Source organism: Cupressus sempervirens, chromosome 9, assembly GCF_028749045.1.
Source record: "Cupressus sempervirens isolate cs-2001-9-10 chromosome 9, ASM2874904v1, whole genome shotgun sequence".
NCBI lineage: Eukaryota > Viridiplantae > Streptophyta > Pinopsida > Cupressales > Cupressaceae > Cupressus > Cupressus sempervirens.
Window position 1 is genome coordinate 442,275,200 of NC_143126.1, and position 27,509 is coordinate 442,302,708.

The window sequence follows — 27,509 nt, forward strand, 5'->3', positions numbered from 1 at the left end:
GGCGCACAAGATTGGGGTATTACAGGTTAAGGATTCGAGTCCAAGGGCCTGTAGGCTTTGTGGGCAGCAGCAGGAGGAGCAGGAGCAAGATACCCAGTTCAGGAAATGGGACAAGATTGGTTGGTATGCAAGCTGTTGGTGCTTTCTCTGATTGAGGCCCGAGTGTTTAACAAAATACCTCTGCAAGTAGATTACCCACCACAAGACACGATTTTATGTGAACTGTTTGACAGAATGTCGGTTATAGTATTTGCTTTGGTTTATTCATATACGAATTAGTTTTGTTTATTCATTTACTGCGTAGTATTGTTTTGAATCATGAAACCTCCACCCAATCCTACAACACTACAACAGATAGTTGACCGCTTGACATTATTGGAGAAGGATAATGCAGCTCTGAAAGTCACAACTCTTTCTCTCACAACAGTTTCCCAAGGTCTCTTAGTGCAATTGCAGAAGTACGAATCAATGAATCAAACTCTCTAGGACACTATTCACTCCCTATCTCAATCATTGAATGATTTGAACTAGCAGGTTGTGGTTAATTCTTCACGCATCCAAGACCTCTCTGAAACTTTTACCACACAAACAACAGACATTACAAAAGATATCAGCTCCATTATTGAAGACTTTGGGGATATGGGAAACCTCAAGAACAAGCAGACTGAGCTTGTTAATAAACAAACATCGCTTTTGACTGAAATAGAGCAGCAAATTAAAACTTGGGCCCCCAATTGCAAAAACTCCAACACTACGCCTCTACCTGAGGTCGAAAAAATTGTCCAAGAGAAGTTGGCAGAGGATCGAGTTAGGCGCTTCAAGGAACTCAACCTTTGGGTGAGAGGTCTTCCTGCGTCCTCCATTGATCCGCTCCCCACAGTCTACTCATTTCTTAGTGAGCAATTGGGTATTTTCGATATTACATTAGACAGAGAATGGTTTGGACATGATGGCACCCTTTTTATTAGGTTTCTCTCACTGGCTGATCGACTACAAGTTCTTAGGGCAAAGAAGAAGCTCTTCCTTCTTCCCACAAAGATATTTCTCGATGAGGACCTCACAAAATCACAGGTAGCTAAACTAAAGCACTCTAGGAGCCTCGTGGTAGAAGCAAGGAGTAACGGGAAATGGGCAGTAATAAGGAATCTAAAAGCAATTATTCGTGACTCACCTCCCAAGGGTTGGGAAACGAGACATACCCAAGCCAAATGACAGTTTGAGCACCAACAATTGGGCAAGTATAAGCCCTCCATTGGCTCTCTGCTTGTCAACTGTTGGAATGGCAATGGCATTCTCTGGTCTTTGCCAGGCTTACTTCATGATGTAGTTGGGTATGCTGATTTGTTGGTTGTTACCGAGACTCATGAGAGTCATGCTTGGCCCCTTCCAGGTTGTTAAGTATATTTAACCAGATAACCTACAGGTCTGAAACTGCAGACCATACTACTTCTTGTCTTAATAAATCTTTAGGTTGGCATTAAGATTATATATATTTTCATAAAGGAGCTGGCGACTTCTAAGGAAGCAACTTTATAATGCTTAACTAAACTAACACATTGTTAGTTAGATGTTATTATATTTATCATCCAAGATCGCCGACATATAGGAAGATTAGTTAATGCTAGTTTAGGAAGGGATATGTCCCTTTGAGGGACATACCCTTTAGTAAGGATATATAAGGAGGATATTGGTGCAGTTAGAGAACACATAGAAACAGTTAAGTTTGCTCTTCTAAGCACCAATATCTTGCAATTAATATCAGAAGATACTCTCATTCAATAAAAGGTTGATCATTCCTTATTATATCAGTATTATAGAAATTTGTTGTTCTTCACATATTACACAATTAAGGTCATTTCCTTAAGCAATATCATCATACTGATCTATTGCAGACATATATAATTTCGGATCACATATATATGTGATAAACTTCTTATAATAATTAGATTATTAAAAGACCATTCTCAACTTCCAAGGATTGAAGTAAAAGTCTGATTCAAAGGATACAAAACTTGCAGAATCTTTACATGGTATCAGAGCTCTGGTAGTCGAACCTAAGCTCCGCAAAATTCAATTATCAGAATCCATATATATCTAGCAACTATCTTCTATCTTCAATGGCATACACAATCAGACCCGAGGACAGGTTTAATGCTTGGAAATTCAGAATCATGATGATTCTTGAAGAGAACGATGTAAAACAATTTGTTGATGGAGCATCAAAACAACCTCCAGTTGAACCTCACAAATCTATCTAGAGCAGAGGAAATAGAAAAGCTATTCAAATCATCTTAGATGGAGTTAAAAATGATACCGTACCTATGCTTACAAAACATCAAACTGCCTTTGATATGATGAATGCATATGAAGTAAACAATGCAACTAGGGTTCTCGCACTGAAAAGGCAATTGAATCACATTTAGATAAAGAAAGGAGAATCGATAAATTCTTATTTCCTAAGAGTAGCCGGCATTAGAGATGAACTATTGAGTATAGGAACCACTATTAGTGACACAGAATTAACACTTATGGCTATAGATAGATTGCCAGATTCATGGGAGACATTTGCACAAGGAATAAGTGTTAGAGATAATCTTCCGGACTTTAACAGACTCAAGAACGACTGTCTTCAAGACGAATTTAGAAAACTAAAGAAAGGAGGGAAACCAAAAACAGAAGATGAAAAACTTCATGTTCTTAATACAAACTCCTATAAGGACAAGAAGAAGCATTTCAAGAAGAAAAAGGGAAATCAAAAGAATGGAAAACCCAAGAAAGATCTATCTAAAATAAAGTGTTTCAAATGTGAAAAATTTGGACACTACAGATCTAATTGTTTTGAAAATTCCTAACAAGCAGCAAATTGGACAAATGTCATTAGCGAAGAAGAGACTTATGATCTTGAGAACCGTGTTTTGTATTCTTCACTATCAAATGAAATTTAAAATAAAGCATGGGTAATTGATAGTGGATCTTCTAGACATATAACGGGATGCAAAGAAACACTAGACTCTTTATCAGAGAAAGTTAACGGTGAAGTCACCATTGCTGATAATTCAGCACACTCCGTTGAAAGAATTGCAAATTGTATTTTGAAACTAAAATTAGGAAATACTCTTGTTCTTAAAGGTGTACTCTATGTATTAGGAATTAAAAGAAACCTAATCTCAATTACAACACTTGAAGATGATGGGCACAATGTTGCATTCGTGGATGGCAACGTATTAACTTGGGCAAAGAACTCCTCCATCAAGAAAGCAAAGTTAATTGGTCAGAGAAAAGGATATTTGTATGAATTGAATACAAAATCTAGTCGATCTATTCAAGCCCCAGTTCATGAAGCTGCATATATAAATGAAATATGGCACAGAAGATTAGGGCATCTAAATTTTAAAACTTTATCAACTATGGAGAAGATGGTTACTAGATTACCTAAACTAAATAAAGACCATCCTAATATTTGCAAGGGGTGTGCTCTGGGTAAGAACACCAGAAGTCCCTTTCTTGATAGTACTAGGAAAACAAATAATGTACTAGAACTAATTCATTCAGATTTATGTGGACCTATGTGTGTTCCTTCTCTTGGAGGATTCTGGTATTATATCTTGTTCATAGATGACTTTTCTAGGAAAACATGAATTTATTTTTTAAAATGCAAGGAATCAAAAGAAATTCTACAAAGATTTAAAGAATTCAAAACATTAACTGAAAACTTTTCAGGGCATAAAATTAAAACCCTTAGAACTGATAACGGAGGAGAATATACATCAAACTTGTTTAAAAGGTTTTGTAAAGAATCAGGGATTAAGAGGGAGTACATTGTTCCTTATAATCCAGAACAAAACGGGGTAGTAGAAAGAAAGAATAGGACAATTATAGAAGTTGCTAGAGCTATGATTTTTGATCAAAATCTAGAATATTATCTTTGGGCAGAAGCCTTTTGTACTACTGTATATATTCAAAACAGAAGCCCTCACTCCTATCTTAAAAATAAAAGTCTTGAAGAAGTATTTACTAAAGTAAAACCCAATATAAGTCATCTTAGAATTTTTGGGTATCCTGTATATATCCATGTTCCAAAAGAAAAGAGAACCAAGTTAGAACCCTTTGGGAGGAAAGGTATTTCTGTAGGGTATAGTGAAACATCTAAGGCATATAGGATTTTCATACCTGGAAAGAAAAGTATTCTTACATTCAAAAGAGCCATAAGTTCTAATGAACGTTCTCCTTTATCTAGTTCTGAAAGAATAGTGAATCTGGGTCCCAGAGGGAGAACTTAGAAGAAATCGAAGATGAAATTCAAAATATGAACCTTGAAGAAAATGCAAAGAAAGGACCACTTTGGGCCATCAAAACAGTTGAAGCAGCTCAAGACTTTGCTGCACCTTCCGGAACAGTCAGAGAAAGCAAAAGGCCTAAAAGATTCTCTAGTTATACAACAAACATGAGTGATTTATCCAAAACAGAACCAACCAATCCCTCTGATGCTATTAAACATCCAGCTTGAAAAGAAGCCATGATAGAAGAATACCAATCTATTATGAAAAATGATGTTTGGAAAATTGTTCCAAGACCTAAAGGAAAATTTGTTGTTTCTTCCAAGTGGATATTTAAAATAAAGGATGATGCTGATGGTAGTATTGAGAAATATAAAGACAGATTTGTAGCCAGAGGATTTTCTCAGAAAGAAGGGATTGATTATGATGAAACCTTTGCTCTTGTTGCCAGATATACCTCCGTAAGAGCAGTCTTAGCAATTGCTGCATCAAAGGGATGGAAGGTACGTCAGATGGATGTAAAAACAATATTCCTAAATGGAAAGATTTTAGACGAAGTATATTTGGAGGAACTTGAAGGATTTGAAACTCATGATCCTAACACTTCTGTTTGCAGGCTGAAGAAAGCTCTCTATGGGCTTAAACAGGCTCCTAGGGCTTGGTATGAAAGGATTGATAAGTATCTCATTGACTTAGGATTCTCCAAGAATGAAGCCGATCCAAATTTATATTATAAAAGAGATAAAAATGATGTGGTAATTCTGATACTGTATGTTGATGATCTACTAATAACAAGTGATGATCATCTCAAAGATTAGTGCAAGAAAGATTTAACTAGAGAATTTGAGATGAAAGATTTGGGACTCCTTCATTACTTCTTCGGACTGGAAGTGTGACAAAATTCTGACAGTATCATACTTAATCAAGGGAAGTATACATCAAACATTTTAAAGAGATTTGGAATGCGGAATTGTAAACCTATGTCTTCTCCAATGGAGACTAATCTACATAAACTTAAGGAAGCAGCAACATAATCACCTTCCATGGATTCTACTCTCTATAGAGAGATGATTGGGTCCCTTATGTACCTAGTAACTACAAGATCAGATATTTGCTATGCAGTTAATGCCTTAAGTCAGTTTATGTGTGAACCAAAGGAGATTCCCCTAGTTGCGGTTAAACACATTATGAGATACTTACAAGGCACTCTTAATTTTGGACTCAAATACGAGAAAGTTGACTTAGACTTACATGGATTCACTGATTCAAATTGGGGTGGAAGTGTTAAAGATAGAAAAAGTACTTCAGGATGCTGTTTCAGTTTAGGATCAACAATGATATCTTGGATATGTAGAAAGCAGTCTTCAGTAGCTTAGAGCTCCACAGAAGCTGAATACATTGCAGCAACGATGGCCTCTCGAGAAGCAGTTTGGGTGAGGAAGTTACTTGTGGGATTATTTGGGCAAGCCATGAATCCTACAATTATTCATTGTGATAATCAGAGTTCCATTAAGCTTTCAGTGAATCCAGTTTTCCATGACAGGTCCAAGCATATCGAAATTCCTTACCATTATGTAAGAGATATGGTTGATAGGAATTTTGTAAAATTGGAATACATTTGCATTGTAGATTAGACAACAGACATACTCACCAAACCTCTATCTAGAGTGAAGATAGAACACTTCAGGAAGAGACTTGGTATGGTTGAGTTGTAATCCATTTGTACTCTTTTTATTATTAATTAAATAATTTTATTTGTCAGGCTATTGACTGTTATGGGCTCCACCATTGGTATTCATTATTTAAAGAGGTGACAATCTCTGAAATAATGAACACTTGTATAAAAGGTATTATGAGAGATGTCGATCTCTTAGACAATGTACTAAATAGTAGAGTTTTACTGTAAGATCTAGATGAGTTTTAGATCGTATTGCGATGTTGACATTGCTATGTTCATGAGTCACAAATTGGACAAAGGAAGAATCTTAGTATTCTTTGGGTGTATCCCTTATTCTGGTAGATCTTAAACTCAAGATCTTGTTGTGATATAGAAATACCAGTTTCTATGAATTACAACTTGGATAAATGAAGAGATTACTCTTCAGATTTACCCTGTATATTATCACTAGTAGCAGTGATTTTTCATATCATAGGTTTTATAATATGACTTTGTATTATGTGTTCTATGATACCACATACTAAGAAGAATCAGGCAAATATAGAGTATTAATTCTTGCTTATTCATCTATATTGATGTTGCTAGATATAATATCTCTTTGTAGTATTATCAGGTTAAGAGGGAGTGTTAAGTATATTTAACCAGATAACCTACAGGTCTGAAAGTGTAGACCATACCATTCTTCTTGTCCTAATATATCTTTAGTCTGGCATTAAGATTATATATATTTTCCTAAAGGAGCCGGCGACTTCTAAGGAAGCATTAATATCAGAAGATACTCTCATTCAATAAAAGGTTGATCATTCCTTATTATATCAGCATTATAGAAGTTCGGTGTTCTTCACATAGTACACAATTAAGGTCATTTCCTCAAGCAATATCATCATACTGATCTATTGCAGACATATATAATTTCGGTTCACATATATATGTGTTAAACTTCTTATAATAATCAGATTATTAGAAGACCATTCTCAGCTTCCAAGGATTGAAGTAAAAGTCTGATTCAAAGAATACAAAATTTGCAGAATCTTTACAGATTCAATAAATTATAAAAATCCATTCAGTGATCTTTTATTCACACGAGACACTTCTATGTTTGATGGTGGACCCGAAACATAGGAAGTTTTGTTCTAGATTACTCTTCCTCTATCATGGCAACAAATCATCTGTTTTTGTCTGTTAGTAAGTCATGTATGATTGTGTGCCCGATAAAACAAGAATGATATGTACAAAATACCAAGTCATCTACTGTATCCTTTTTTGTTTTCTAGTTTTGTCTTTATGTGCTTATACAAAACAGATTCCTCCTAGTTCGACACTCGTTAAAAAATCAATTTTGCACTGATAATATTCCATTAGTTTTCACCGAAGTCTTCCAGTTTTAATGACTTTGTCAACACATATATTTGAATACATGTATGAAGTGCTGCCAGTAGACATTACTGCTTTAAAACATATAGCATACACGTGTCATCATAAGAACAAGATCCCAAAAAATTTATAATAATATGGTTAACAAAAAATATACTCTTGTAAACTAATGACAAAGCCAGTGTATTTTGTTCTGAAAAACTATTCAAAGTCTTCATGTTATTTACAATTGTCTGGAGAACACTGAAAGTTCTATAAGATCAACCACACTTCAGTTTCACCGAACATATCTTTTGTAAGGATATCATTTTGATGTGTGACTTCAATTATATATGTTTAGGTCACAAGAGCCACTATTTAATCACAAGTTTAGTATTATTATATATTTTGACATCAATCACACGTCGAACACATCTTGCCACATCATTGTTAGCAATTTCCTGACTATGATTTTGAATGCAGTTTCTAGTGGTCCCTTGGTGTAAGGGGTGCTTCACTTTCAGTGTCAAGGCCAACTGAGGTAGTATAAAAGGGGTGGTCTTCTATCACAACATTTGTAGAGGGGGGTTGCATTCCCTTTGCTTTTTTTACTTTTACTGTCAATGATTGTATTTTGTCTACGTTCTTTTCTCTCTCCTGGTGCCTCATGCTCTGCAATATATTTTTAATATTGTTGCATTTGGCATAGGTGCAACTTTTTTCCAGGGTGCACCTTGACTCCTCTTCCAAGGTATCCACACAAATGGCTTGCCACATGAAAATATAAACTATTCCTTTATACATCACAACCTTGACATTTCTAGTGGAATGCACCACCTTTTGTAAGGGGTCTTACAATATCAACATACTTCTACAAAGATGAATTAGAATGGGGTTCGATTCTTTGTTCAATATTATCTACTGAGGAAGAGGTAGATGTCATTGTAGTTCCCTTTCCTATGACAAAAAATAGTATACATATTCAATATAAAAGCAAGAGATTGAAATTTTTTGGAAAACATTTGGTAGATCTAATGGACAATGAAAGAGAAACGAAAATAAAGAGCTTTAACAAAAGCAAAATGCAAATGGAACAAGAACTTACCTCTTCCACTCATTGTCAGCTTGCAAATTTGTAGGAATGAGGCACAAACACTTAGAGAAGGTCCACAAATCAATCTTCCAACTCCTTGCACAAACAAACTCTTGCTCGACAACCAATTTTGGTCTTGCTCAAGGCAAAATAACCTATTTGCACACCACAAATGAAAATTAGAGGTCAACATAAGCCTTTCAAATCCACTTTTAGGGTTGTGGATATCAAAATAGTATAAAATTTGCAAGAAAAAATGGCTTAAGGATGATCCACTGGCCCTAGTTCAATGCAGTTCAAGCATGGTTCGATCCAAAATGGTATGGTTCTCCTAGGTCCCATTCTCCTCTGGCTTGGTTCAAATTGGGCAGCCGTGGATTGAACCCTGTCCGGACCCACAAATGGACTGGACCAAGACTACGACCCAGTTTGAACTTGGGCTTGTCTGGGGGCCAAATGGCTGAATGAGACATCATAGATTTAAAATATACAATTTTCACAATGAACGGATCCCGAAGCTTAATATTATCACCATAACCAATTAAAATACATTTGTTAGCTATGAGATCTAATTTAGACCCCTTTTCTTTATGCATGCGAACAAAGGCCTCACAACCAACAACTCTAATGTGTGAAACGAAGGTTTGACTTTTCCACGCTTTGTATGATGTTTTTGTTACCAATTTAGCCTACCTCCTAAATTGTTATGTTATGCTTGCCTATATACTATGATAGGTGTTTTAAGTTGCTGACCATACATATTACAGAATGATTTGGATGCAGAAAGTAAAGTACAAAAATCAATAAACAAGAAAAATTGATCATTTTTTATTCAAGATACAAGTACCAAAATAGTACACTTTATTGAGATATTCAAAACTGTTTTGATAAGGTACAAAGTGTTCAAATTTTAAACAGTACTTAATACAATGCATTCAGATACCACACAAGCATTCTCAGCTCCTAATTTAATATCTGAATAAACACACTGCATAAACATAAAAGTACTGAAAAAATAATGGGAAAGGCCTCCATTGCCTCAATGGAAGGATCGTTGATCTGAATGTTAAAGAAGGTTTGAGCCCGCATCTCTATCTGGGAATAGACGTGCAAAAATGTAAAAGAGGAGGGTTAGTTCATACGAACTGAGCAATGGAAACCATTCCATTTATCTCTATACTACTTAGTGTTCCTACAACGTAATTATTCAAATAACTGCATTAAAAGATGTGAAGGCAAGAGAAATATCTAAAAGCAAAGCATGTTTTATGCTAATAAGTTTGTGTCATGTGCAGATACAGGTATGAAGTTTGAGGTTGTTGAAGGATCTTGCATAAGTTACATGCACAAAGCCTTTCAACTGAGATTTGTAGAGGCCAAGACTGAGGGACTGAGGAGACTATCGAAAGGACATGCATAAACTACAAGCATGAAACCTTCTGGTCAAATCATGTAGAGGCAAAGACTGAAGACATGGGGAGACTGTTGAGGGGGCATACATAAATTACAAGTATGGGACCTTCTTGTTGAACCATAGCAGAAGATTGAAGACACGAGGAGATTGTCAAAGGGATATACATATGTTACAGGTATGAAACCTTTCAATTGAATCATGGAGGGAGTGGAAGTCTACAAGTGCATAATCAGGGATAAAGTTTTCAAGCATGTATAGCAGGAAGTAAAAAATGTATCAAATCTCAGATTTTATGGCGAAGATCGAGATATATAATGAAAACAAACTGAAAGCTACAGGAGGAGTTGAGGATGGAAAAGTGAGAAAAGTACAATTCAAAATCAGAATGTCGCTAGGAATCAATGATATAAATTTCATATGTTGAGACACTTAAGTGCATATGTGTCAGTACTAATAAACAGAATTGAAGCTGAATTTTCAACCTTTAACCTCCAATACCAAAAGATTTGTTACAAATAAATGAAATGCAGGCGTAAGTCTTTTACATTAGGGGTGTTTGAATTCTAGAAATGAACCCGCATAATATTAAAATTCAGCATTCCCAAGTTTCGAACCATAAGCCTTCATAATTTTTGGTTAGCAGAGATAGAGGAGTGTAATGAGAATCAGCATGAGAGGAAGAGATGACAATTTTATAACGTACATAATTATCAGCAGCAGATTTGAATTAAAAAAACTCTTCGTATTACAAGTTTCAAGCAGTAGATAGCTTACAGCAGAGAAAATGCCGATGAAGTAAAAAGAATAACAGTCCTAGCATTTAGAGCAGAGAATAGTATTCATAAATCAAGAAGCTTACAGCAGTAACCCCATAAACAAAGCAACAGCAGGGTCACGGCTATAATGTGAATAACCATGGAGTCACGACATCAACAAAGAGCACAAAATACCATGGAAAAGAAGACTATATGGCACAAATGGAGGTAAAAGAGCTTACAAAAATGGCAAATACAGCTGCAATAAGCTAAGAAACCCAAATCTGAAGGAGTGATGAAGCTACATCAAACATAGATATAAATCAAGAGCTCATGGCTACTTAACCAGATACAAACAGCAGTAAGAGAATGTCATTACAGAGTTGGAGAAACCCACTTACAGCAAAAATGGGAAAATACAGCTGCAATAACCTAAATCGCCGTCTGAAGTAAACTCAGCAAGGTGAAGAAGCAGCTCACTCTCTAAATAGCCAATATCTCAGAGAAAGAATGTAGAAATCCAATGAAACTTGTGAAATGGAGGAACCTGTGAATAACCATTTAGTCATGACATCAATAGCAAAAATTCCATGAAATAGAAATGAAGTCACAGAATGAAGAAGAGCACTCATGGCGTGCAAATACACCAGCAGATATGGCGTTCAGAAAGATCAAAACCCATGAAGAGTTTCTCCATGATGGCTAGAAGAAAAAAAACCACCCACGGCAGCCAATGTCTCAACCATGAGATGGAGGGAAAGAAAGGAAAATAACCAGCACTCATGGCGACCATGCACACAACCAAAGCAAGGAAGAATAATGGCATCCAAAAAATCACGGCTAGGGTTCTCAAAGCCGTTCTTCTCCTTCCAAAAAGTGCCATTGAATGAATGAAACCATACGTTTTTGACTTCCATCAATACCTTTTTTGTATTGATCAAATTAAGTTTGATTTGATATACTTTCGGGTCCATATGTAAAGCAAGTGTATGAATACTATAAAACATTTTATAAATTTTTATACATATTAAATGAAGAGTTCTATTTTTACCATTTAATATATATAAAAATTTATAAAATGCTTTATTATACTCCTCTTCTACCATATTTATCAATATTAATATGCTTAAAATTTAGTAAATAAATGATATTGATTATTAATACTTGTTAAACACATTAATATTGGTAAATATAATAAAAGAGGAATATTTGTATAAATTTTGTAAAATTAATATATCAAATGGCTATAATTATAAAGCCTTTGTTATTATTAATTATTATAAAAGGGGAAAAGAAGAAATTGGCATCACAAACAATAAGATAACTATGAAGATGGGAGTCTATTTTAAGATTCGAAGTGATTTTCAATAAAGTCTTTTAGTAAAGGCAAAGAGTACTGTTTTTTAGCAGAGATAGATTGTTTGAGTTAACTGAACGTTACATAGGGTTCATTCTCGGTTAAGGGTAGTTTGAATTTCCATGTAGTGATGGAGCACTTCATTATAGGAGCTTGTTTTATGCATATTTTGCATAATTTTGATGAGTTTCACATGCTATATATTTGGGTTGATTTTGGAATCCGAGTTAGGGTTTTATGCATGATTTTGAGGAGTTAAGAGGCAGTTTTCCAGTTATTGATCAGTTGGACAAGTGGTTGAGAGTAGTTTTTAGGGGCTTCTTCATAGTTTGGATCAGTTTTGACTTATTTCTTCTATGCATATTTTTGATATCCGAATTAGGGTTTTGAGCTCTATTTATTATAAATTCACCTCATTATGAGGCATCATCTTCTTTCGGGCTCAGATTTTTTGCACATTGCAAATTTTGAGTTGATTGTAAGAGCACTTTGTAGCAGAGGTTTTTCAACATTGGTTATACAGATTCAGCGGTTCCTTCTCATTGATTCTTGTGTAATATATGTGGATTCTCTACTTTTATGTTGTGTTCGTCCTTTATTAAAGCTATATTCCTTATTGCATGTTAGAATCTTGATACGTGTGATTGCAGGTCTATGTTTGTGTCCTTGTTCTTTTTGCAAAAAATTGGTAAAGCTTAAGTTTTCCTTTCAAAGCAGAAGATTCCGGGTCCTTGCATAGAATCACTTTTGTAGTTGCATGTTTGTCTGAGTATTGTGAATCATTTGTATCTTGGGTAATTAGTGCTAAATAAATTGAAGTTACATACAAATCATCGGTGTATCACCTCATTTAGGTTAGTATTCATTATTTGTCATTCACTTCTCATCCCTTTTCCCGCATAAAATTTAGGTTTTAGGTGATCACTATTTAGGAACCGGCCTAGCTTCTGGAGATTCATCTCTAATTTTAGGACAACCCACCACCTGAGAGAGTTTCCATGTTTCGACAGGATAGCTAGATTCTGCATCTTGCTATAGGCGTTGTCCTGATTGACAATAGTTTTATCAGGAGCAAAACATGGAGGTCTATTAATTAAAATACAAGAAATACATATAACCTCAACCCTTAAAAATTGATCTAATTGAGCAACACTAAGTTTGTTTTTGGTCTTGTCCACTAATGTCTTGTTCATCCTTTCACAATGTCATTTTCTATCTTACAATGTGTGCATGACTACAAAGCCATCTAAATTTCTAAACCAATATTCTGCTCCATGATTAAACCTTAAAACTTTTATTATTATATTTTTTTTGGTAGGTTATCATAAGGATTTTTAGCTTGGCCTGCACCAGGAGATGTCACAACTAGGGGACCTCCTCTTGAACCCAACAATCCAAATCCATGAGCACAAAGGTCCTCATGCTTGTAGGAGTGAAAGGCCCGCATGAGTCTGATATAGAAACATCAGGCATGGAAGACTTGAGTGGATTTGAGACAGTCCAATAGCAACACTTGCCAAGGAGAATCTAGATCTGCAAGCAATACACACCTACAAGGTACAATGTATGTGAGGACTCCAACCCAATGAGGGTTTGGCCCATGATTCCTTTATGCTCCTCGACACCTCCTTCATACCTCCACAACACCAACCTCCACCTCCAAAAATCCCCCACAACCATCATCACAACCGCCACTCCCCGCACGTCCAATCGAGATGGTTGCAAACTGATGTTGACACCTGTTTGGGGAAAGTGGGGATTTCAACCTTGGTTGCACCATTAACAAAGCAACCAAGTCACCATTAACAAGAACTTCAAAATATTTGAACTTGCTAAAACCTTTACATGTGTTTCTCAAAAGATAAATCCTAGTATAATGTGAGTGGTCATCAATGAAGGAGATATAATACTGTCATTTTCTAATTGGAGTAATATTCACATGATTGAAAACATCATCATGAATAGTCTTGATAATCTTTTTGCTCTAATGCTACAAAAATGGAGCTTTATTTTGTTTACCAAATAGATGGTGTTCACAAAAACTTAAATCTGCAAAATTAGAAGACAAACCATCCACCATCTTTTTATCCACAAGAGATTTAAATTGCTTTTAACTAATGTGACCAATCCTATGGTACCACAATATACATGAATCTGAGTTTTCAGGTGCATAGGTTTAGTTACAATAAGTAGTTACATTAAATTTAAAAAAGAGGTCTAAATTTAGGAGTTCTTAGCATCAAATTTCTTCAAACCAACTTATGACCACTTCTATCAAATGTTACATGAAGTCCAATATCATTCATTTTAGAAATTGAAAGCAAGTTACTTCAATCTTGGAACACGCAACATATTTATGAGACTTGACTTGACCATCAAGAAACACAAGTTTTACCTTTTCTTCACTAAGAAATTAATATGAATTATTGTTGCCAAGGAGCACCTCATCACCAACATATGTTTTCTATCAAGAAAATCACTCCTTGTGAGGAGTCATGTGATACGGGACACCTAAATCAATCAAGCACAAGTTATCACTAGCAATGTTAGTTGAAATGAGTAATGCATCATTTTTATCATTAAATGATTTATTATTAGAAGAATCTTTATAAGACTTTAGTTCCAACATTTAACTCTAGTGTTTCTAAGGGTTTTAGATTATCCTTTTGACTTAGACCTCTCCTTATTCCCCTTCTTTTATCACCTTTTTGGTTTTTTATCTCATACACGTAGTGCATCCTTGGAACCTTGGTCTATGAATTCTTTCTTATTTTCTTGCTAAGCAAAGTGGCAACAAGATCATCTAGTTTGGGATTTGTCATGAAATCTTTCAATGAAATGGTTAGATTCTTCCAAGTTTCTTTTTCTCCTTATCTAGCTTAACAATAATACTACTTAGTTGACTCAAAACTGAGATAAAATACATCTAAATTCTTAGCAATAGAGCCTCCCTTACTAATTTTAAAGAAATCTAGACTTATTGTTTGATGTAATGTACCCACTATTAGGATTAGTCAATACCTACAAAATAAATGTCAGAATTCCACAATGACAAGTGTAAACATACTATTCTACCCTTTAACTTAACCCAACCTTAAAGACATCTCTAGATCAGGCTTCCTAATCCTTAGTTATCCCGTTGTCTTCTCCAGAGTTCACCCCTTAAGATTCTTCTTGGATTGGACATCCTCTATCCAAGGCACTTACATATGCATATGTTGACATCATCATAATATGTTGGCACATCAATCTCAGGCATGTCAGTCAGATGGAGATTATATCAATCTCACATACCAACATTATAGAGATGACAATCTCAGGCATGCCAGTCAGATGGAGACTATTAGTCTCATATACCAGCACTATAGAGATTCATTGGTCTTAGACATGTCGGTCAGATGGAGATTACTTTAATCTCATGCCAACATTATAGAGATTACAAGAGTTGTGTTAGTCAGATGGAGATTATCAATCTCTCATACTAACACTATTAGTATTTTAAATCAATCTTTTATACATAATATATTATATCAAACAATATCTCTTTAAATTATTAATAAACATATCAAATAATCTTCTATATTGTCTTTTAAGAATTTTCATTTATTAAATAATCCTATGTACCTATTTTCACATATATAAAAATTATAATATCTATTATTAATATAATGTTGAAATGAATCATTAATAATACTACATACCTTAATACGATGGGTCCATGCCATTCTTACTCATACTCCATGGTGCTTACTGTCCTCACTTTCCATTTAGTAAAGATACCTTAATTAGCACCTTATTAATAATTTCCTCCGTATCCATAATTATTCCTTTTAAGTGGAGTCTAGGTATGATTCAAATGTTTTAACTCCTCTTTCCACCCAAGCTCTCACTTTTAATATCTTTGAACTTTAAATTCCTTACTTTAATCCTTTCTTATTATCTTATTCTTTAGATTATTCCTTTATTCTTCCCTTATGGTTTTTCGTTCACTTTTTATTCCTCTTGTCTATGTGTGTGTTCTGCGCCCTTTCCAAACCTATTTATTATTTCCTTGCTGCTGGGTTTATCTATGCCTTTCAACCCATACTTATATGTGTTTGGCAAGTCATGACTTTGATATAGCCAACTATGTAATCAACGAGTATATATGATTACTAATAGTTTCATTATTCATTTGTTATGGCATCGACCCCATATGTAGTCAATTGCAAATACTTGTATTAATAATCATAGATTGGTTGGGTTATCTTGATCATCAATTACTTTATTATTATAGTATTGATTACCACTCATTAGTTATTGACTAATAATTGTCAACATATTAAATGCTTAGTTGATAGTATTGATTGTGTGTGTGTATATATATATATATATTTGATTAATATGTCTTATTTTATTTACATATTTTGTTTGTTTGTATGCTAAATAAAATTTAAAATATATATATTGTATTGATATCTTAGTATAAATGGCTCATATATTTAGATTAGGAATTCAATACATCTATAATAATCATATGTCAATAAAGGATTATTACATTTGATAAATCTGACTGCCTTTTATCTAATTGTGTCTTATGGATTTTAGAAAACCAAATCCGTAAGAAACAATTGAGTGGGTCCCAGTGCCTTCTTGTCCATCTTTCTCTAGTCCTTATCAGACATTTTTGTAGGGTTTCCTTCCTTTGAAATTGTTCCCCATTGATCTCTCTCCTCTAAGAGATCCTCTTTTTTTTGTTTCCATATCTTGTAGCATTTGCCATTAAACTTCTCTACTTTGATCATGATGCACTTGCCATGGATTCTCTAAGAACACTTGGATCTGCAATTTAAAAAAAAAGAATATTCATGCTACAACCACAAAAAACCTAGCATTGCATGACTAGTGTCCCATTGTACAATCTAGTTAAGATTTCAATACCAAATGTTGAAACAATAGGGTAAATGTAGCGATTTAATTTGATTATGCTGTGCCTAAGCCAATGAATTTTATCAATGAGATAGTGAATGCAAGTAGAAATCAACACATTCATAAAATGTGAACTAGATAGATATCTGATCTACATGGAGGAACCCTTGCAAGGAAAAATCTACCCCAAAGAGATCTAAGCTTTTATTATTGTAAACAATGTCATAAATTAATACAATACATTTATCCCTTTGAATATAGTTTGACATCATGCAAATCTTTGCAGACAATCCTTTCAACTAATTATCCCATGCATTCAATCAATAGCTAACTTGCTGGTTTGGGTTAGGGTTCAGATACAGGTTTGAGGAACCGTTTTGTTGGTACAACAAGATTTTGAAATGGGGTTTGGGTTCATTTGGGCATTACAAAATCATGTAAAAATTACATACACGCACACATGCAGTTATAAGCATGAATTGAGATTAGAAAGTGGCATGGTATGATTTAAACAACAAAAGCACCATAGACTTGTAATCATAGCATCATGATCATACCTTCATAGCATCATATACTTCAAGCTCAATATCAAAATATCAAAATAAATATTATGTTCAAAAAATAGAAACTGGTATTGTCACCATTACCCAGGATTCTACAACTAGTAAAGTATTTGTCTAGAAAATTGTTTTCCTAAATTAGATCACTAAATATTAAATACACAGTTCAATAATTAAGTGCAATAGATACCTTAAAAAAGTATCTGTCAATCTATTTTATATATACTGTAGTTTTATTTGATAGTCAATATTGTATAACCAGTAATGAAAGAAGAAGAAAGGTAACTGTTTGTTGTCATTATATATTCAGTTGCCTCATTTGGACTTATTAAATCCACAGATCACAAAAATAGCTCTGGGCATAGAAATGTTATTAGAAATAGCATGGGCTTATTATAAGCGTTGCAAATAATCGTCTTCAGTTTCTTGAAGTCATCAATATTCTACAGAAGCTTGAGAGGGCCATTGTGGTCGAATTCAGAGGCCTCCTCTGCCGCCCTTGACAAGTTTGCGAGAAAAGAAGCTGCTGTTTTTGGCATTTTTATGCCCTGGTTCGCTGTCAATCTGCCCAAGTAAGCCCAGCCTCATTTTCGGTTTGTCCCGGACGACTGGTCTGCCTGGGAGTGAATCATGGCCAAACCCAAAGTTGAACTTGTTTAGTATTTAACCTGACAATATACAGGTCTGAAAGTGCAGATCGCACTAGACCTTCTTACCTTAAATATAATTGGTGTTTCCTTGAATGATATAACCTTTTAGAAAGCCGGTGACTTCTTAGAAACTGTTTGGTATTGGTTAACTAATCTAACACACTTTTTTAGTTAGCATAACATGCCTTACTAATCGCCGATTTCTAGATAGGATTTTATTTGTTAAGTTAGGAAGGGACATGTCCCTTTGAGGGACAAATCATTTAGCACCAATATTTAAGGAGGTTATTGGTGCAGTTAGAGAAAACACAGAAATGATTAAGTCTGCTCTTCTAAGCACCAATAGCCTGTGATTAAGATCAGAAGATACTCTCATTTAAAAGGTTGATTATTACTTATTGTATCAGCATCAGAGAAGTTCAGTGTTCTCCATATATTACACAATTAAGGTTATTTCTTCAGCAATATCATTACACTGATCTATTGCAGATATATGTGTGTGTGTGTGTGTGTGTCAATTTTTTCAATAATCAGATTATTAGAAGACCATTCTCAGCTTCCAAGTACTGAAGTAAAAGTCTGATATAAAAAGTATTTAGAATTTGCAGAATCTTTACATGGTATCAGAGCTCTGGTAGTCGAACCTAGGCATTGCAAAATTCAATTATCAGACTCTATATATAACTAGCAACTATCTTCTATCTTCAATGGCATACATAATCAGACCCGAGGACAGGTTTGATGGGAAAGAGCACTTTGATGCCTGGAAATTCAGAATCATGATGATTCTTGAAGAGAACGATGTAAAATAATTTGTTGATGGAGCATCCAAACAACCTCCAGTTGAACCTCACAAATCTATCTGGAGCAGAGGAAATAGAAAAGCTATTCAAATCATCTTGGAGGGAGTAAAAAATGATATCGTACCTATGCTTACAAAACATCAAACTGCTTTTGATATGATGAATGCATTACGAAATGCATATGAAGTAAACAATGCAACTAGGGTTCTCGAACTGAAAAGGCAACTGGATCACATTCAGATAAAGAAAGGAGAATCGATAAATTCTTACTTCCTAAGAGTTGCCGGCATTAGAGATGAACTATCAAGTATAGGAATCACTATTATTGACACATAATTAACACTTATGGCTATAGATGGATTGTCAGATTCATGGGAGACATTTGCACAAGGAATAAGTGCCAGAGATAATCTTCCGGACTTTAACAGACTCAAGAACAATTGTCTTCAAGAGGAATCCAGAAAACTAAAGAAAGGAGGGAAAATGAAAGCAGAAGATGAAGAGCTTCATGTTCTTAATAGAAACTCCTATAAGGGCAAGAAGAAGCATTTCAAGAAGAAAAAGGGAAATCAAAAGAATGGAAAACCCAAGAAAGATCTATCTAAAATAAATTGTTTCAAATGTGAAAAATTTGGACACTATAGATCTATTTGTCCTGAAAATTCCAAACAAGTAGCAAACTGTACAAATGTTATTAGAGAAGAAGATACTTATGATCTTGAGAACCGTGTATTGTATTCCTTGCTATCAAATGAAATTTCAAATAAAGCATGGGTAATTGATAGTGGATCTAATAGATATATAACGGGATACAAAGAAACACTAGACTCTTTATTAGAGAAGGTTAACGGTGAAGTTACTATTGGTGATAATTCAACACACTCTGTTGAAGGAATTGGAAATTGTACTTTGAAACAAAAATCAGGAAATACTCTTCTTCTTAAAGGTGTACTCTATGTACCAGGAATTAAAAGAAACCTAATCTCAATTACAACACTTGAAGATGATGGGCACAATGTTGCATTCGTGGATGACATAGTATTAACTTGGGCAAAGAACTCCTCCATCAAGAAAGCAAAGTTAATTGGTTAGAGAAAAGGATATTTGTATGAATTGAATGCATAATCTAGTCAATCTATTCAAGCCCTAGTTCATGAAGCTGCAAATATAAATGAAATATGACACAAAATTTCAAAACTTTATCAACTATGGAGAAGATGTTTACTGGATTACCTAAACTAAACAAAGACCACCCAAGTATTTGCAAAGGGTGTGCTCTGGGTAAGAACACCAGAAGTCCCTTTCATGATAGTACTAGGAAAACAAATAATGTACTAGAATTAATTTATTCAGATTTATGTGGACCTATGTCTGTTCCTTCTCTTGGAGGATTCTGGTATTATATCTTGTTCATAGATGACTTCTCTAGGAAAACATGGATTCATTTTTTAAAATGCAAGGAATTGGAAGAAATCCTACAAAGATTTAAAGAATTCAAAACATTAATTGAAAACTTTTCAGGGCATAAAATTAAACCCTTAAAGTTGATAACGGAGGAGAATATACCTCAGATTTGTTTAAAAGGTTTTGTAAAGAATCAGGGATTAAGAGGGAGTACACTGTTCCTTATAGTCCAGAACAAAACGGGGTAGCAGAAAGAAAGAATAGGACAATTATAGAAGCTGCTAGAGCTATGATTTTTGACCAAAATCTAGAATATTATCATTGGGCAAAAGCCTCTTGTACTGTTGTATATATTCAAAACAGAAGCCCTCACTCCTATCTTAAAGATAAAATTCTTGAAGAAGTATTTACTAAAGTAAAACCCAATATAAGTCATTTTAGAATTTTTGGGTGTCCTATATATATCCATGTTCCAAAAGAAAAAAGAACCAAGTTAGAACCCTCTGGGAGGAAAGGTATTTTTGTAGGGTATAGTGAAACATCTAAGGCATATAAGATTTTCATTCTTGGACAAAAAAGTATTGAACTTAGTAGGGATGTAATCTTTGAAGAAGATCTTGTACTATGTTACCCCAAGTTTCTGGGACGGGGGAACGTGGGGACGGGGAAACAGGTTTCTGGGACCGATTTTTTTTTCTCGGAGCAAGGGCCGACAGGGGACGACAGTGGGAACAGTTATATAAAAAGTAGGGAAAATTTAAAATATACAGGGAAATCTTAAATATTCATATAAAAACATGGATAACGCATGCTTATATAAATTATAGAATCTTAACATATAATGTTTGTATTAAATAATTTAACTTTAGAGTTCAAATGAGAGTGGAAATCAAACAAATTATCAAAACTGAAACATTAATTCTATGGGATAGACAAGGGAAAGGTTTCCGGAAGTTTTCGAGTTTTTGGGATGGGGGACGTGAGGACGGGGTCAATTTTTGCCGGAAACGCGTCCCCGGGTAACATAGATCTTGCATTCAAAAGTGCCATAAGTTCTGATGAACCTTCTCCTTTATCTAGTTCTAAAAGAAATAGTGAATCTGGGTTCCAGAGGGAGAACTTAGAAGAAATCGAAGATGAAATTCAAAATATGAACATTGAAGAAAATGCAAAGAAAAGACCATTTTGGGCCATTAAAACAATTGAAGCAGCTCAAGACTTTGCTGCACCTTTCGGAACAGTCAGAGAAAGCAAAAGGCCTAAAAGATTCTTTAGTTATACAACAAACATGAGTGATTTATCCAAAACAGAACCAACCAATCCTTCTGATACTATTAAACATACAGCTTGGAAAGAAGCTATGACAGAAGAATACCAATCTATTATGAAAAATGATGTTTGGGAAATTGTTCCAAGATCTAAAGGAAAATTTGTTGTTTCTTCCAAGTGGATTTTTAAAATAAAGCATGTTGTTGACGGTAGTATTGAGAAATATAAAGCCCGATTTGTAGCTAGAGGATTTTCTCAGAAAGAAGGGATTGATTATGAAGAAACCTTTGCTCCTGTTGCCAGATATACCTTTGTAAGAGCAGTCTTAGCAATTGTCGAATCAAAGGGATGGAAGGTACATCATATGGATGTAAAATCAACATTCCTAATTGGAAAGATTTTAGAAGAAGTATATTTGGAGCAACCTGAAGGATTTGAAACTCATGATCATAACACATTTGTTTGCAGGCTCAAGAAAGCTCTCTATGGGCTTAAATAGGCTCCCAGGGCCTAGTATGAAAGAATTGATAAGTATCTCACTGTCGTAGGTAAATATGGTGTAGCCGATAGCATGTATGTCGTTGGTAGATATTGTGTAGCCGATGGGTCACTTCGGGAAGGTTCTTGTTATGTAGCTGACGGGTCCCTTCAGGAAGGTTCTTTTTATGTAGCCGACGGGCCCTTCGGTAATTGTCATGTAGTCGACGGACCCCTTCGAGAAGGTTCTTTGGAAAGTATTTATGCACCCTTTTGGGTCATTGTAAGCATTGTGTAATATCTTTGGCATATGCGAATAATAAAAAGAGTTCTACTGTTCTCATCTATTGTCTGTACGCATTGATTTCTTTACCCAGTATGGTAAACATTTGGCGCCGTTGCCCGATGGACTTGGTACGCAGGCAGACGGATGAAGACTAATGCCGAATCAGCTGAACAAGAATAAGAATAAGTTGAAGAAAAAGGACGAAATATGCACCGCGCAGGAAAAATTTAATTTTGGCACAACAGGCTGAACGTAGACGGAGATTTCAGCAAGTTACCAATGGACATAGAAGCACTAAAAAATTGTTGGAAGAGACTCGATAGCGGCTCTATTTGGTGGAAGAAGCCAAGGAGGAGTTTCTGAACTTGCATACGTCGAGGGAAGAGAATCCAGACGGAAGGGAATCAACTCGCACGACTCGGAGTGCCGAGGGAGCACGAGCGTGGAGTGAACTCTTCGTCTAAGATATACTTACGGAACAGACAGCTTCGGTTGACGAAAACCCTTCTTCACCAAATAGTGCGATTGTCGAAAACAACGCGGGTGTTCAGAACAATGCGGCTGTGAACAACGTGGGTGTTCAAAACAGCACAGATGTGAACAATGCAGGTGTGCAAAATAGTGCGGCTATTCAGAACAGTGCGGGAGTGCAAAAAAATGTAGGTACACAACAAAACCCACAACATCTAGTAATAATGGCAGGACCAAAAGAAAAGTTGCCTAAATTTGATGGTGATGGAGGTGCCGATCCAATTCGACATTGTAAAACATGTGAAACGATCTGGAGGGCGAATGGCATAACAGATACGAACGAATGGATCCGATAGTTTTCGGCCACCCTACGGGGTGTTGCAATTGATTGGTTCATTGATACAGATCCTCGGAAGTTAAACAGTTCGGATGACATTAAGGAGTTTATCGCAGAATTTCAACTCTTGCGCGATGATAATGAGATTGTAGTGGAGATATTCAATACTAAGCAGGGGAAGAATGAAACAGTCATAGTCTTCGTCAGGAAGTTGAAGGACTTATCAATAAGATGGAGAATAAGCCGGCTGATGGATTACAGAAAAGGTGGTTCATTGAAGGCCTACACCCGAAATTTTGAAAGAAAATGAAAATTGTGCCGCCACCATCATACACTGAAGCTTACAACCGGGCACTGAATTTGGAAAGTGAGCAAAAGACGAAAAAGAAGAAGAGTAGCTCCTCTGAGTCAGACGACGATGCATCCTCGGAAGAAGAAAGCAGCGATGAGGAAAATAGTAGCAAGAAGGTCTAAGTCCTCTAGAAGGACATGATTCGTAAGATGAAGGAATTTAAGAACATGCAGAAAGAAACAAAGGGCAACGAGCTATGGTGTACGGAGTGTAAGACAGAAGGTCACACCAAAGGGTCCTGTCCAAAGAACCAGTTCTGTGACATTCCACAAAAGAATGCTCCTTCAACATGAAAACCAGAGGACCTCAACAGGTGTTCTTGGCACAGGAGGCTTCCGCGTCCGGAGGGAGCGGGAACACAAGCACGGAGGGTGCCACATTCAGAGGATACATAAATAATAGATGTGGGCAAAACAACAACAATGCAAACAATAACAATAACAATGGCAACCGAAGTCGAATTCAGTATGATGCGAATGGACAATCGATTGTTCAATGGCGAGCCTGTAATTTGTGGGGCCACTTTGCCAGGGATTGTACAATGGCGAACACACCAAAATTATTATGCAAATGGTGCGGACTTGACGATCATAAAGATGCCAAGTGCTCAAAGTCTGGAGTGAATCTGATCATCGTCGGGACGGACGAAGAGGAGGTACTGGCAATCACACGGAAACAAGCAAAACTATACCCCGACCTCGCGGAAGGAAGAAGAGGCTGGAAGAAGTTCGGAAGGAAATTGAGAAAGAAACACAAGCGGAGACATCTCAGTTGAAGGATACCACCGGCACCTCAGTAAGGAACTGCGCAGAACAGAACATCGTATGATAGATATTGCAAACTGAGGTACTGGTCAAAATAAGGGATTTGTTGCTTACAATGCCTCAGCTTAGATCGGCACTCACAAATATTGCACCAATGGCTAAGTTACCAGGAGAACCAGGAAGAGGGAAGGAAATTGCTGCTGGTGGAGAAGACCCAATGTTGCTAGCACTCACATCCGGACGACATCCAGCGGTCGTCGAGATGGGGATTCTCGGAAATGTGCTGACAGACACAATTGTCGACGGAGGCTCTAGCATGAACATCTTACCCGAGGATACTTGGAAGAGGTTGGGACAACCGACGCTGTGGCCAACTACATTCCAGTTGTTGACTGTCGACCAACATGGAATCAAACCATTGGGAGTTCTGACAGCACAAGAAGTAATGATTGGAACATAGTCGTTCCTGTTTAACTTCATTGTCATCTCGCTGAAGAGGAGAGGATACGATGCTATTCTGGGCCGTGGATGGCTCCTGCAAGTAAAGGCCAAGCATGACTGGAAGAAAAATACATTATCATTGGAAAGCAAAGGGAGGAAATTCATTATTGATCTGCGCATGCAAATGGTAGGGGAAGAAGCTCTATCATCAGATTCCAAAGAAGAGGATGAAGGGAGGCAGTGTATGGAACCAGATCATGAGGGAGTCTTGTGACTGGAAGGAGGTTCAACGGACAACGATCTAGATTCGGTGAACGGTCTTTACCATTGGCAGATAGAGGACTACGAACTCTTTCCGAGCTGTAATATGTTAAAGGTGGACGAAGGTGAGAAAGAAGAGGAAAATGAATGTCCGAAGGAATACAGAGAAGCGAAAGAAGGAATGGCAATTATGGCTGAAGCTGAGGGGAAGAACATACAGTACGAACCTAGAAAAAGGAAAGATCCCATTGTATGACTGCGCAAAAAGAAAATGTTACATCGAACCACGGATATAACAGAAAGGTGCCAACAACACGGAAGACACCTCATACAGTTTGCACAGGAAACACAGAGGAAGGGTTTAATAAAAGTTGCAGCAGTATAGAGGGGAGGTGTTATTGACAGCAAGAAGGGACAGCTGATAGAGTTCATGGTACCGAGCTTTGGGAACAAATTGGGCGATATGGAAAACCGGATAGAGAGATCGTGTACCTTAAATAAATTTGATGAGCGGCAATTGCAAGCAAAAGGGGCCACGGAGGTGATAGAATAGGCGCAAAGCATGACATGATAGACACCTGAAATTGAACAAGTTCCAACCGGGACAGTTGGTGTTGACGTATGACGGACGGAACGAGATCAAACCAGACAAGTTTCACGTGAAATGGGTCGGGCCATACCAGATTTGGGAAGTGGGTGATAACGCAGCAATAAAACTATGGATGCTAGACGGAAAGGAAGTGGCCGACGCAGTGAATAGGTCGAAGTTGAATGTCTACCGTGAAAGAAATAATGCACCTTCGTGGATGAACAATTGAGAAAAGAACGATTGTAAATACTATATATATGTAAATATTGTACATATTTAAGATAAGTAAGGATAGAGTTGCAAAAAATAAAAGAAGCTAAAAAAGTGGAAAAGTCACTGTACGGTAACTCCACCGTATAGCTTCTTAAGCCTATATACTGTACGGATTTCCAAAGTCAAGTTTTTTAAAATTATGCTCACCTTACGGCTTTCAAGGTCATTAACTGTACGGGTATCAAGTTCATATGCAATCTGGCGTACGAAAATTGCAAACTGGGATGCAGTGTATGGATTGTAGGCCGAAGTACGGATTTTTGAAGACATTAGAACCTGCACCGTATGGATTTCTTTCATTTCACTTGGCGTACGGCTTCTGAAGGTTTATTTAATGGTCATCGTATGAATTTTCTTAAACTCTCTTGCATACACCATATGACATTCTTATAAGCTCTAAGAGGGTACGGATTTTGGGTATGGGCTGAAGCATTGAAGCCGTACGGATTTCACTTGAAATTTAATAGGTATTGCAGCCGTACGGGTTCCCAACATGAAATTGAAGATTGAATTTGTAATTTACCACTCACAGAGCACTTGGTGTACGGATTTCGAGCTTCCGAGCTTAGCGTACGGTTATGCCTTCTAGTTTGGCGTACGGATTTTTGGAGATTGCTGTATGGGTTTTTTCCCTTCTATAATGGGCGTACGGATTTCAAGAGATTGGTGTACGGATTTTAAAGTTGGAAGAGACACCGAATGAATTTCATGAAAATACTTTGCTGCCTTGTTTGCACTGTACGGATTTGAAGTCTTCTGTTTCATAGCGCATGAATTTGGGGAGTCTTTGTTTCACGTGATACAACATTTGAGAGGTCTTGTAGCTGTTCATTGCTGCCGTACAGATACTGTATGAAGTTCGAGGTTGCTGTATAGCTTGACGTCCAGATTTGGCTTAGTGTACAGATTTTAGAGCAAGGATCCTTTGTTAAATTTTATGTTTTGCTGGCTGGCATATGGCATTTTCAGATTGGTGAGAGCTTTCAAAAGGGTTGGGCAGAAGGAAGCAGTCAGAAGAGAGGATCTTAAAAAAAAAGAAAGAAAAGAGAAGATAGATTGAAATAGTTTGGAATGAGTAACGCATGATGCCAAAGGGAAGGGTAGGCATAAGCAGTTGCCAAAAAGAGTGGAATCCGAAGAAAATGACAGAAATAGTGTGTTCCATTCAGTTTTGTGTGGGTTTCGGAGTGCTAATTTGGTCTTGGCGGTGAGGGGCAACCCCGCTGGGGGCGATGCCCCCTAGATCCCCAGTTGTTGCGGCTATCAATGGTGGGAAGTGTGACCAGTTGATGAGACTTGAAGCTGCTACGAGCATGGAGTGTCTGTATACCAGAGGCACTTGGAGTATGTGTTGGACATGAGGCTATCATGGTGGATGCATAGAGAGCTCGGGAGGAGTTGATCATCCAGTTGGAGGTAGTACAATGACACTTGGCTCAGGGTACCCAGGAGTTGGAAGCAAAGAAAGCAACACAAGTGGCTATCAAGGTCAGCTTAAGGAGACAATATTGTGTTAGCAGAGGCTGCAGATGTAACATGGTTTGGAGACCAGTTTGGTGCAGGCACGAGACAAATGTGAAAGTGATGTGGCAAAAGCATATTTATCTTGTGGTACTTAGTCAGTTGATGTATTTTGTTTGTTAATTGTCTTAGATATTTTGTAATTGTCGTCCGGAGACGACTTTTTCTTTTGGGGGGGATGATGTCGTAGGTAAATATGGTGTAGCCGATAGGATG

At 36.4% G+C, this 27,509-nt stretch overlaps 1 protein-coding gene and 1 long non-coding RNA gene across 16 annotated transcripts in view; one reads left to right on the top strand and one right to left on the bottom strand.

Moving 5' to 3' along the window:
• LOC149539204 (uncharacterized) overlaps nt 1-11,457 on the bottom strand; it is a 119,950-nt gene extending 108,493 nt beyond the window's left edge. For 4 of the 10 annotated variants that reach the window (XR_016356184.1, XR_016356182.1, XR_016356186.1 and 1 more), the window contains exons 1-2: nt 10,972-11,457; nt 8,414-8,556 (exon numbers count right to left, since the gene is read on the bottom strand). This is a non-coding gene — a long non-coding RNA (uncharacterized LOC149539204). The other 6 variants (XR_016356188.1, XR_016356189.1, XR_016356185.1 and 3 more) reach the window with 4 other exon arrangements.
• The window catches only part of LOC149539205 (uncharacterized), a 120,664-nt gene that overhangs the window by 84,372 nt on the left and 8,783 nt on the right, over nt 1-27,509 (top strand). The gene's annotated exons all lie outside the window — the stretch shown is intronic.